The sequence below is a fragment of the Acinonyx jubatus genome, chromosome B1 (genome assembly GCF_027475565.1).
Source record: "Acinonyx jubatus isolate Ajub_Pintada_27869175 chromosome B1, VMU_Ajub_asm_v1.0, whole genome shotgun sequence".
Taxonomy (NCBI): domain Eukaryota; kingdom Metazoa; phylum Chordata; class Mammalia; order Carnivora; family Felidae; genus Acinonyx; species Acinonyx jubatus.
Window position 1 is genome coordinate 150917956 of NC_069382.1, and position 12622 is coordinate 150930577.

Genomic DNA, 12622 nt, shown 5'->3' on the forward strand with positions numbered 1-12622 from the left:
AACCAAAACAGACTGCACTGCACAGGTAAACAAAGCTGCTACACATTGCCTACACCGCCCTCTCCCCAGCCAGTGCAGCACCATGTGGGGAGGACCCATTGAGCCTCAAGAACTTCTAGTGGGAAAAGAAAACCAAGGAAGACTGTCAGCCGCCCCCAGCATCGGGCCACGTTGTGGGGAGCACCTATGCTAATCTTATACCATGGGGGTTCCAAGGGAATCTATGGGGCTCAACCACTGGAAATCAAACTGTGATGGAAAAGAGGGGAAGGGCTTGCAACATCCAGAACACGGATCTTGTCAGATCCAGTCGTACCCGCAGTACCCAAGTAGTAATTCCAACCAAAGATTTTGTTCATCTGCAGGACCAAGTCAGAGGAACACTCTTACCAGAAAACTCAATGGGATGCAGTCTGCCTGATTCATATCCTCAACTGAGGAGTTTTGCTGGCTGTGGAACCCAGTATGCCCATGCCTAGGCAAGGAACTGATTCACAGCCCCATCCACTGTGGAATGTCTTCCAGTCCCATCTGATCAGAAGAGTTGAAGACAACTTCTGGAACTGTGTGGCACAGCAGCACTTGAGCTGAAACACAGGTGGTTGTTGATCACCCACAGAGCAAAGCCCATATTGAGAGTGGATCAGTCCTGTGCTACTCACAGATGGGGGAATTAATTCATAGCCAAGGCTGAGGAACCTTCCTACCACTCCCTATTAGAAAGCCTATTTGGGAAAATGAAAGTAGCCTGGAGTGGCTCTGCCCCCTCCCACACAGCCGAGAAAGCTGCCACATAGCTCTCCATTGTGGACAGTGTCTTCGAGCCCTATCTGACCCAAAGGCCTGATAACTCCGGGAAGCTGTGGGCCCAGCAGCACTGAACCAAGAGATGGGCAGGAGAGCCAATATTTTGCAGAGCAAGGCCAGTGTCCCTAATTGGTCAGGGAACTTAGATCATGGGTCAGCTTGTGTTACAAAAACAGAGATTTGCCAGCTTCAGAGTTCTTCTCACACTTGCTTCAGGCAGAGAATCTAATTCTTAGCACCACTTATTACTGAATATAGCCTTCAGCCTGTCTAGCCAAGAACCTAAACAAAGCACAGAGGAAGCTACATAACCCACTCCACAGCCCTTCTTTTTTTTATTTTATTTGTTTAAAGTTGATTTTATTTTGAGAGAGACAGAGAGAATGAGCAGCAGAGGGGCAGAGACAGAGATTCCCCAGCAGGCTCCACACCGTCTGCTTGGAACCCCATGCAAGGCCTGAACCCACAACATGTGAGATCATGACCTGAGATGAAACCAAGAGTCAGAATGCTTCACAGAGTCACCCAGGTGCCCCCACAGCCCTTCTCACAGGGACACTTGAATAGAGAGCACAGCCTCTGGCTCCCCTCATCGATAGGGCAAAACTGTTGACTTCACCTGACCAGAGAATTCATATTCTTGACTGGATTTGGGTCCCCAAACATGGAATTGTACATTTCTGGGCCCTGTCCTACCACTTACCAGATCAGAAAAGCTAATTCAAAGCCTTGTTTACTACTGAATATAGTACACAGTCCTCACTGCGTGATTTCACTTACATGTAGAATCTTAAACACACATACACATACACAAGCTAAGATCAGACTTGTGGTTACCAGAGGCAGAGGGTGGGGGGAAGGTAAATTGGAGGAAGGTGGTCAAAAGGTACAAACTCCCAATTGTAACATAAATAAGGAGTAGGATGTAATACACAAGATGATGACTATAGCTAACAACCTATGTGATATACAGGAGACTTGTTAAGCTTTCCAATCAAGGAAATTTTTTCCCTTTTATTCTTTTTATTGTATCTATATTGAAAACTGGATGTTCATTGACACTATTGTGGTAATCATTTCACAATATATGAAAATCAAACCAAAATGCTGTGTGCTTTGAACTTATATAACAATATATGTCAATTATTTCTGAGTACAACTAAAAAAGATACCTAAATGAATAAACATAAATCTAAGCCAAAAAAAAATTATGTTACTTACATGGGGCATATCTCTGCCTATCATTATGATCACTCACAAGTAACACAAATAGTAGGCTCAAAAATTGTCTAAAGGAAAAATTATTCCCTTTAATAAAATCAAATATAATGATTATACATATATAGTATATCCATATATAATATATATAAATGAGCAGCAAACATCTGATAAAATTATTTTCATTTATTTATTTTTTAAATGTTTATTATTTTGAGAGAGAGACAGAGCGTGAGCAGAGGGGAAGCAGAGAGAGAGGGAGAGCGAGACACAGAATCTGGGGCAGGCTTCAGGCTCTGAGCTGTCAGCACAGAGCTTGATGTGGGGCTTGAACTCACAGACCATGACATCATGACCTGAGCCGAAGTCACTCAACCGACGGAGCCACCCAGGCACCCCTGATAAAATTAGTTTTAAATATGACCTATTTTAATTCAACAGCAAACTTACATGAAGTGATTAAGAGAAAGTCTATGTTTCTAATCAAAGATAAGTGTTGTATATTGTATGGGAATCTAATTTTCCCAACTTGTATCTCTCTCTGTCAGATTTACTGTCAAAAGTAATTATGATCTGAACCAAGAAGTTTGCTAGGAAGTCAAAGCCAGTGAGAGTGGGGAAAATTTGGACCAAGCAACCAGGGAACTAAAACAATTAGAGTTAACTCAAAGAATGAGCATCAAGCAGTGTTTTATTCGGCATCAAGGGGTGTGATGCACTTAGAATTGATATCAGCCAATTTTAGTATTTAAAAAGAAATAATACGTTGAGTAGGACAGCATTATAAGCAAAGATGAAACATGAAAAAAGTCAGATATAACAGTCATCCCTCTTAATTCCTTCTTTTTATTTATTTATTTTTTTAATTTTTTAATGTTTATTTTTGAGAGAGAGAGACACACACAGACAGAACGCAAGTGGGAGGTGGCATAGAGAGAGGGAGACACAGAATCCAAAGCAGACCAGGCTCTTAGCTGTCAGCACAGAGCCCGATGTGGGGCTTGAACACACAAACCCTGAGATCATGACCTGAGCTGAATGATCATGACCTGAAGTCAGATGCTCAACCAACTGAGCCACTCAGGCGTCCCAATTCTTTCTTTTTAGAACAGGTTTTCAACCAGCAGCTGAATTTGTTAGTAACCAGGTCAGATGTATCCAATAGAAAAATATAGGTGAAAATACTATATGAGAACAATAGCGATACTATAAGGCTTACTAGGATAACCAAAACGAAACTGTAAAGTGTACTTTAAATATTTTTAATCATTTCACATGGTGTGGATGTAATTAGGGCTAATTTCCAACACCATTAAATCACCATTAAGTGATAAGAGCAATTAGAAACTACTATCAAGTGACACAGAAGCTCAAGACTCTGATTCTCAAGATTGATAGAGAAAAAGATCTGAGCTGTTGTTTGAAGTTAAGGTCTTTGGAATAGAATGAGGAAATGTTTATCCGAGACCAAAGGCCATAAAATTTTGGTATGTGTAAGAATACTTGGAAAAGTTGTAATAAATGCATATTTCTGCATTTTTCCCAAAGGAATCTAAGCAAATATCTGGAAATAGGCAGTAAATGGTTCACGCTTTGAGATTTACTCTTCTAGGCAGAGTAAAGGTCACAGTGACTGTCTTAAGGTATTATTTCTGCACAGAATTTTGACTTCTTAGATTACATGCAAAATCACAAAGGTGGCGGCCTGATTTAGAGAGGCTTCTGAAGATCATAGTGGACATTTTTGGTCTTAAGGTTTTATTTATCTTGAACAGACATAGGGAAAAAGTTTTCCACTTTATCTTTTTCCGAACCACACTGAGTCAACAAATCATAGGAACTAATTACCCTAACTCACAGATATTATATGCTATCCAAGGAATCAAAACAACTTCAGGAAGGAAAGGGAAACACAATTAAATCAAAGCTCACAAAAAGATACACAGACACACAAACCAGTAAGTAATCTGCCCTTGGAAATGTTTAATTATTTGAAAATTGTGCATTCTTTATTTATCCTTATCTCTAAAAGGCAAGAGAATGTATGTACGTTCCAGGATAATATTACCCACAGTATAGCCCTAATGTGGTGAATTATGAACTGCAAATTTCAGAAATGGTTGAATAAGTGTTCTCACTTTGGTTCATGAGTATATGAGATCTCTTCCATACCTTACTGAATCTATAAATCTCCTTAACAGAGAGGCCATAACACCATCAATTGTAGGCAATTTCAATTACCATTTCAAAGTAAAAAAATTTATTAATCCTGAGAATTTATAGTGATATGAGAGATCACATACTCTCTTGAAAGTTGCTGTAAAATGAGCCTAAATTATAAAATCGTATATCCAAAACAACAACTTCCTAGCTTCTACCTGATCAATCTATTTAGAGCCTCTCTCGACACTACATGGCAGCAAGCTGCAAAGAGATACTAATTTAATACTTGTGCATTGAAAAGAGATTTTATATTTATTTCATAATTTATATTAATACATACACATTCAATGTATACTTTTACTTCATTTTAAGGAGAAATTATACCCTTTAATATTGATCCCAAATATTCAGTGTTACTTTGGACACTGTCCTGCCCATCACAAAGGAAATTTAAATATTCTAAGGATCATTTCATATTTGACATTATAAAATAAAATAAAATAAAATAAAATAAAATAAAAATGGCAATAATTTCTAGCATATTTTTCTTTTTATTTTAATCCATAATAAAGATTTTATTTTTATGTATTTCTTTTTTTGTGAATAAAATATACTTATGTCATTGCAAACAAGAAAAATATAACATATGCAAAGAAAAATATTTTCAATTGTTACACTTCAAGTGTTATCTTTAGAAATTAAATACATCAACTCATTATCTTTTGGCTTATATTATTTTTGCAAAAGTCAGTTTTATTTTTTCTCTTTTGAAACATAGTATCTCTTTTTTTTCTCCTCAGACTGTTGCAAAATATTTTATTTTAGTGTCTGCTTTTCAGCTGTTTTTCTATTATCAGCATATATATCAGCATATATACTGTTCTGGGAATTGCAAGTCTTCTTGAAGATGTAGATTAATTTATTTTTCAACAATGAAAAATTTTCAGCCATTATTTAATCAAATAATACTTCTGCCTTATTAAATTCCATCTTCTGAGACTTAAAATGCATGTATGTAAACATTTTTCACCATAGACATACTCACTACCATACTTCCCTCGGTTTTTTACCATTTCTTTCTTCCATGTGTTATTGTGAATCTTTTTTCCTGAACGTTACCCCAGTTGACGCTTTTATCTTTAGGAGTTTGAAACTAATGCTAACCATAACCATTGGGTAATTTACTTTTGGTTATTATTTTCATCATTCCTATAATTTTAATTTGCTCTTTATTATTGTTTCCTGTTTTCCATTAAAGTTCTTATCATCTCCTCTAATAAAATTACCAGTCTTATTTAAATTCCTCCATTGAAATAAGCATAGTCATTTGAAATACTTGATTGAGGAATCCAGTTACTTGATTCACTGTAGTTTTTCTTCCTATTTTCTCTACTTTCTTCTTAATATTGGTTATATTGTTCTGTCTTCTTTTATGTCTAGCTAATTTGGACAGATTCCTATGAATTCCAAATTGAAAATTACACAGTTGGACTTCTAATTTCACTCCCATCACTGCAAAAAGAAATCTGTGAGCAAAATGAAAATTAACAATTTTGCTTGTACCTAATTTCAAAAAACTGAGATTGCAGGGCAAATCACCACTGTGGAATCTGGACAAACAGGAAAAGGACTTACAGCCTAGGTTTAACCTAGGGCAAGGTTTTACCTTCTAGCAAGTGAAGCCATAAACTAGTGGGGATACTTAACTGGTAATTCGGATAAACTGTTAAGGGCTGATTGTGGACTACATTGAGAATGTGAAACTAGTGGGAGTTGCCATCTTAAAGGGGCTCACATTTTCATGGATTTAATCTTCAAAATCTCCACAAATTTCTCACTGTGAATAGCCAGAAATGATTTCTCAGTGGCCCTAGCAAAGATTGGGAAAAGTGCCCAGAGAATTTAAAATACCTTCCTTTCTAGGGTAAAACACTTTTCCAGAGCTTTATCACTTGTAAGCTAAAATAATTTCTCTGAGTCCAGCACCCTTTAACCTTCCTTTCTCATCTAAGTGTGGGGAAAAAAATACATGTGAAGATAATGTCCCAGAGACAAGCCCAACTAAAACAGTGACATTTAATTATAAGATACAGAACATTTATCTTCCCACAAACCTTACACCTATTGGTGTGGTCATCAACAGGGCACCACCCTAATAACAGTGGAATACAACTGAAGACCAGGAAGACAGAGTATTCGATAAAAAAAGGTTCTTATGGAATCCCAAAGACAACAGAGGGGCTGAAAAATGAAGGATACTAGAGAGTTTGAAGCTTCTAACACACACAGTTACAATAATCAGTAAACAGTGCCAACTCCGAAAAATATTTACATAAATTATCATGCTAAGACCTATTTACCTCAGTTCTGATACTTTATGTATGGCTTTCAAAATTGTAAAACAAAGCTACAAAAAAATATAGAAGATGCTAAAAGACAGAAAAAAAAAAAGTCTGAACAGACAAAGCAGGCATCAGAAGCATACTCCTAATAAGGAACAGATTACCAGAGAGAAAACATAAAGTAAATATGATTAATATGTTAAGAGCTCTGAATTTAGAAAAAAAGAGCATGTAAGAACAGGCAGAATTGTAAGCAGAGGGATGAAATCTCTAAAGCAGTGGATGCAATCTCTAAGACAAAAATCAAAAGAAAATTCTTTACACTAAAATGTCTTTGATGGGCTAACCAGGAGATTACATATAGCTAAGGAAAGAATAAGTGAGTCTGAACATATGTCAACAACAAAAATGTAGCATAAAAATAACTGGAATGCCACAAGGAGATAAAAAAGAAAATTGAGCAAAAGAAATATTTGAAGTAATAGTTGCTGAAATTTTTCCCAAATTAAAATGGGACAGACACCAAACAACAGCTCCAGGAATCTCTGAAAACACCAAGCAGAATAAATGCCAAAAAACCTACATGTAGACATATCATATTCAAACTAAAAATCAAACAGAGAAAATCTTGAAATAACTCCTGGCAGTGGTAACAAGGCTGAGAAACACCTTAACTTGAAAGAAACAAGAATGAGAAATCAGGGTATTTTTTGTCAGAAAGTATGCAATCAAGAGAAGAGTGGAGTGAAATATCTGAAGTGTTGAAAGGAAGAAAAAAGTACCAATCTAGTGTTCTATGCTGAGTAATATTATCCTCCAAATGTGCAGGAGAAATAAATACAGTTTTCAGACAAACAACAACTGAGGAAAATCACTGTTAGAAGTCCTGCCCTGTAAGAAGTGTTAAAAGCTATTCTTCAGCAAGAAGAAAATGATATGGATCAGAAAATAAGCTCTATATAAAAAAGGAAGAGCATCAGGAAGAAAAACAACAAAGTAAAGATAAAATAAATCTTACATTTTTCTTATTCTTGATGTAAAATTTACCTGTTTAAAGTAATAGTATTGAAAAATTGTTGGCTGATCACAGAATGTGAATAAATGAAATGAATGACAATAACGATATAGTAATATAAAAGGGGGGAATTAAAATTCCCAGTTATAAGTTTGCCTACACTAATAATATTGTTTTATTGTGGAAATAGATTAGTTAAACAAGGTAAAGTATAACAAAGTGTATTTAACATGATTCTAATGGATATAGAATAAGTTATATATAATTCTCAGTTAAAATCAGAGAAGGCCAAAAAGAGCTCACATGAAAATTCTATAAGATAGACAATCTTTTGTGCCATAAGACACACTATAACATATTTTTAACGATAGAAATCATACAAAGTGTCCTCCTGGACCATAATGGAATTATATTAGATTACATACAACAGATAGTTTGTAAAACATCTCAAAATAGTTAGAGTTTTGCCCAAAATAGCAGCCAGATCAGTGCTTAGAGGGAAATTATATATTAGAAAATAAGAAAAATCTAAGATGGATCACCTCAAGAATATAGAGAAAGAAGAGCATTTTAAGTTTAAGGCAAATAGACAAACATAAATTAAAAATAGAACAGAAATCCAAGAAATTTTTAAAAAGTAAAACAATGAATAAAGCCAAAATCTAAAGTTGGATTATTTGGAAATGTCAAAAAATTGATAAACCTTTAGCCAGACTAGCCACTTAAATTAGGAGAAGACACAAATTCTAACATCAGTAATGAAAAAAGAGTCATCACTCTTTATTCCAAGGACAATAAAGGGATAATAAAGTAATACTGTGAAAAACTCTAGGCCCACAAATCTGATAACATGAAATAGTCTCATATATTCAAAGACATAAACTACAAAACTGAACACAAGAAGAAATAAATTATCTGAAAAAGTCAGTATCTATAAAGAAACAATGGAATCTGTCACTACCCACCTTTCAAAAAAGTTCAGCAAGCCCAGATGGTTTCCCTAGTGAATTCTATCAAGTATTTAATGAAGAAATTTTGTTTACTCTCCACAATCTCTTTCAGAAAATAGAAGGTGAGGAAATAGTTTTAAACTCATTCTATGAGGTAAGCATTACCCTAATACCAATGTCATATAAAGATATTAAAACAAAGGAAATGCGTAGACCAGTATTTCTCATAAATATAGGTGGAAAATGTCAACAAAGTATTAACAGATTGAACAAATAATGCATAAAAGTAGCTAGTCACACAAACAAGTGGGATTTATTCTAGATATACAGGCTAGTATAACATTCTAATGTCAATTACACCACATCAACAGAGTAAAGTAGAAAAATAATAGGATCAAATAGGATCATATCAATTGATGCCAATTTGTCAAAATCCAACATCCACTCATGACAAAAATTATCAGAAACTAAAAATAGTTTGGGATATCCTCAACTCGATAAAGAATATCTATTAAAAACTGATGAAAAACTAGATTATTTCTAAGACCAGGTAAAATGTTGACTCAATACTACAAATCAACATAAAGAAAAGTAAATATAAATTGTGCAGATTGGCAAGGGAAAAATAAAATTGCCATTGTTTATAGATGATGAAAACCCTAAAGAGACAATAATAAAACTCCTTGAATTATTAGATGATTATAGCTAGGTCTCAAGATATAAGATTTATATGTGTGAATTGTTATAAATATAGTTATATAGTTACATATAATTGTTATATATATACTAGACACATATAAAATGTACATAAAGTATTTGCCTACATACCAACAATAAGCAATTAGAATTTAAAATTCCAAATTAAAATAATATTTTAAAATATATAATAAATAATATATTATTATTACATACATAATCAAAAAATACATATAATGGCTAAAATAAAAAAAAATCTGACAATAACAGCTCCTGGCAAAGATGTTCGGCATCATTGCTGGTCAGAATGCAAAGTGGTATTACCACTTTGGAACAGTAGTAGTTTTTAGCAAGAGAAAACATAGTCTTAATTTATCATCAAGCAATCATGTTCTTATGCATTGTTTTCACTAATTTAAAAACCTATGTGGACACAAAAAGCTGCATGTGAATATTTATACCGTATTTATTCATATGATCCCCAAATGGATGCAACCAACAACGTCCTTCAATAGTTGAATGGATAAACAAACTGTAGTATAGCCATAGAATGTGATATTATTTGGCAATATAAGAAGATGAGCCATCAAGCAACAAAAATACATAAAAGACACAAATGCATACTGCTTAGTGAAAGAACCCAGTCTGAAAAGGCAACATATTCTATGAATCAGCTATATAACATTCTAGAAAATTCAAAGCTAGAGTGATGGTGAAAAGATCAGTTCCCAGAGGTTTGGAGAAAGACATAATTGACTGGGTGAAGTGTAGGGAATTTGGGGGAGCTGTGAAAGAATTCTGTATGATACTTTAGTTATGGATACATGATACCATTTCCTTGCCAAAACCTACAGAGCAATAGAACAAGGAGTGAATCTTCATGTGTGCAAACAAAATTTATTACAAAACAATGTGATTGTATTACATGTGTATGAAACAATCTCCCTGAAGAGGTTGAGAGGGAAATTTGCTGAGCTTAGTAACTTTGACATTACTAAATTAGTAATATAAGACTAAGGCAAAAGAAACTGGATAAGCACCATGCCTAGTTTATAAAGTTATTTCCCAGGGATGTAACAAGGAGTCCATAATTCTAAAACTGCAATATATGTATATTTGAACAATTAAGTTAGTGGATGGCAAATGGTTACAGTTAGACTTCTCAGTGTTGGAACATGGAATTACAAATAACCAAAGGGAGGATTCTAGAATGATCTATCCATTAATAGAATAGAGTTTGAAACATCAGTACGAACTCATGTTTAGTTTAATATGTGTGTGTGTCGGCGGCATGCGGGGGGTGGGGGGCGCATGGGTGATTCAGTCGTTTAAGTGCCCAACTCTTGGTTTGGGTTCAGGTCATCAACTCACAGTTAATGAGTTTGAGCCCCACATCGGGCTACATGCTGATGGTGTGGAATCTGCTTGGGATTCTTTCTGTCTCCCTCTGTCTCTGCCCCTCCCTTGCTCATTCTCTTTCCAAATAAATAAATAATTAAATAAATAAACTTAAAAAATATGTCTGAGTGTGTGTATGTGTAACTATATATAGAAATTTTTATGGATATGTGTCCATAATAGTTTAATATATGTGTGTATATATATATATATATATATATATATATATATATATATACACATGTATTTCTTTGTTCTATCAGTTGAGATGGCCTAAAGGCAATGATACCCTTGTTAGCAATGAATACACCTAGACCACAGATGTTGGTTTCTAATGTTATTCTCAATAAAAGAAACCAGAGATTCTTAGAGAAATGGCTACTTCTAGGACTGGGGTAGGAAATACCTATGATGAACCCAGAGCATCTGGCAACCCGAAAGGGTAAGTAGTGCTCCAAAACAAAATAAAAAATCAAAACAAAAGCCCACAATGATTGAAGTAGGCCAAAGAAAGACAGAGGTCATCTCAAAGAGCTCCCAAAGACCAAATCTGTAACAATATAAGCAGTAAAATAAATACAGTAGCATTGGATTATAACTGAGGATATAAAATACACAACTATTAGTATATTCTGTATGACTTAATAATTGACTTGATAACTGAATCATTAAATGCAGAAGAAGAGACAAGTATCCTGTGTTAGGGAAATCAAAAAAATTATGTGGATTCTCTATCCTAAATACACACTCCCCACTTCTTCATTTGAGTTATACATACTAACTTTCTTCCCAAAAATACATATGTAAAATGGAGTGGAAAAAGAGGTGGGAGATAACTTTACAGTAGAGAAACCGGACAAATATTATTTCAGCTACATGACCATGGTTAACATCAACCATTATAAACTATGTTAATAGAATGTACCATTGAGATAATGGTGATGAGAATATCACTTTATCTTTGTGGTCTTCCTCTCCAAAATCATAACCCCAGTATAATTATGACAAAAACATCAAACAAATTCTAAACTGAGGATTAGTCTACAAAATATCTAACCAAAACTTTAAAAAAAAAATCAAGATAATCAAAAACAAAGTCTGGGAAAGAGTCACAGCCAAGAAAAGCCCAAGAAAATATGACAAACTAAATATAATGTATTAATTCTGGGTAAGATCTTGAACTAGAGAAATGATTAGGTAAAAACAAAGTAAATATTAATAAACTATGGCTTTAGTTAATCATAATGTGTCAGTATCAGTTCATTAATTGTAACAAATATACCATGTTAATATAAGGCACTAATGAGAGGGGAAACTGGGCAGGAAATATATAGACATTTTTATACTATCTTCACAATTTATCTACAAACATTTAAACATTAAAAAGTAAAGTTTATTATTAAAACAATTTTACAATTAGTTTAAAGTTATGGATAATGTTTTCTTTAATCCCAACGTATTTGCATTTCTTTCTGTCAAGCTCTCCAGCAATAATAATCACTTCATCCAAAGAGAATTAGTCTTGGTATTTTTTCTGGTTTATTCTCTCTCTGTAGATGTATTCCTCTGAGGCATCAAAAGTCGTTATTATTTTTTTAAAGGAACTATTCTCATTGGAAATTTTGATCTATGACTTTTGTTCCTCTAGCCTTATGATTTTGTCAAGAATCAGAATGTTCTGATTCTGTACAGGTATTCCAGCTCTCAAAAGAAACAGTAGGCAATTCTAGAAAAATATGGTCCCACATCTTCAGCTAACTTTTGTGAGATTCCCTTTTTGATTTACCTGGATCTTGGTTCCACAATTCTTGTTACTTGCATCTCTCTTAAATATCTTCAAACAGATTTTTCAATAATGCCATTCATATATATTTTTATTCCTTCTCAGGAGTTATCAGAACAAACCCCTTACCTACCATTATAATAAGTGGGTCCTTGGATATACTTTTTCAGCATAAAACTATATTGCAATTAGTTCTCCATGATAATTTACCTTTGAAATATATTACCTGGCTATTAGTAATTTATCCTAT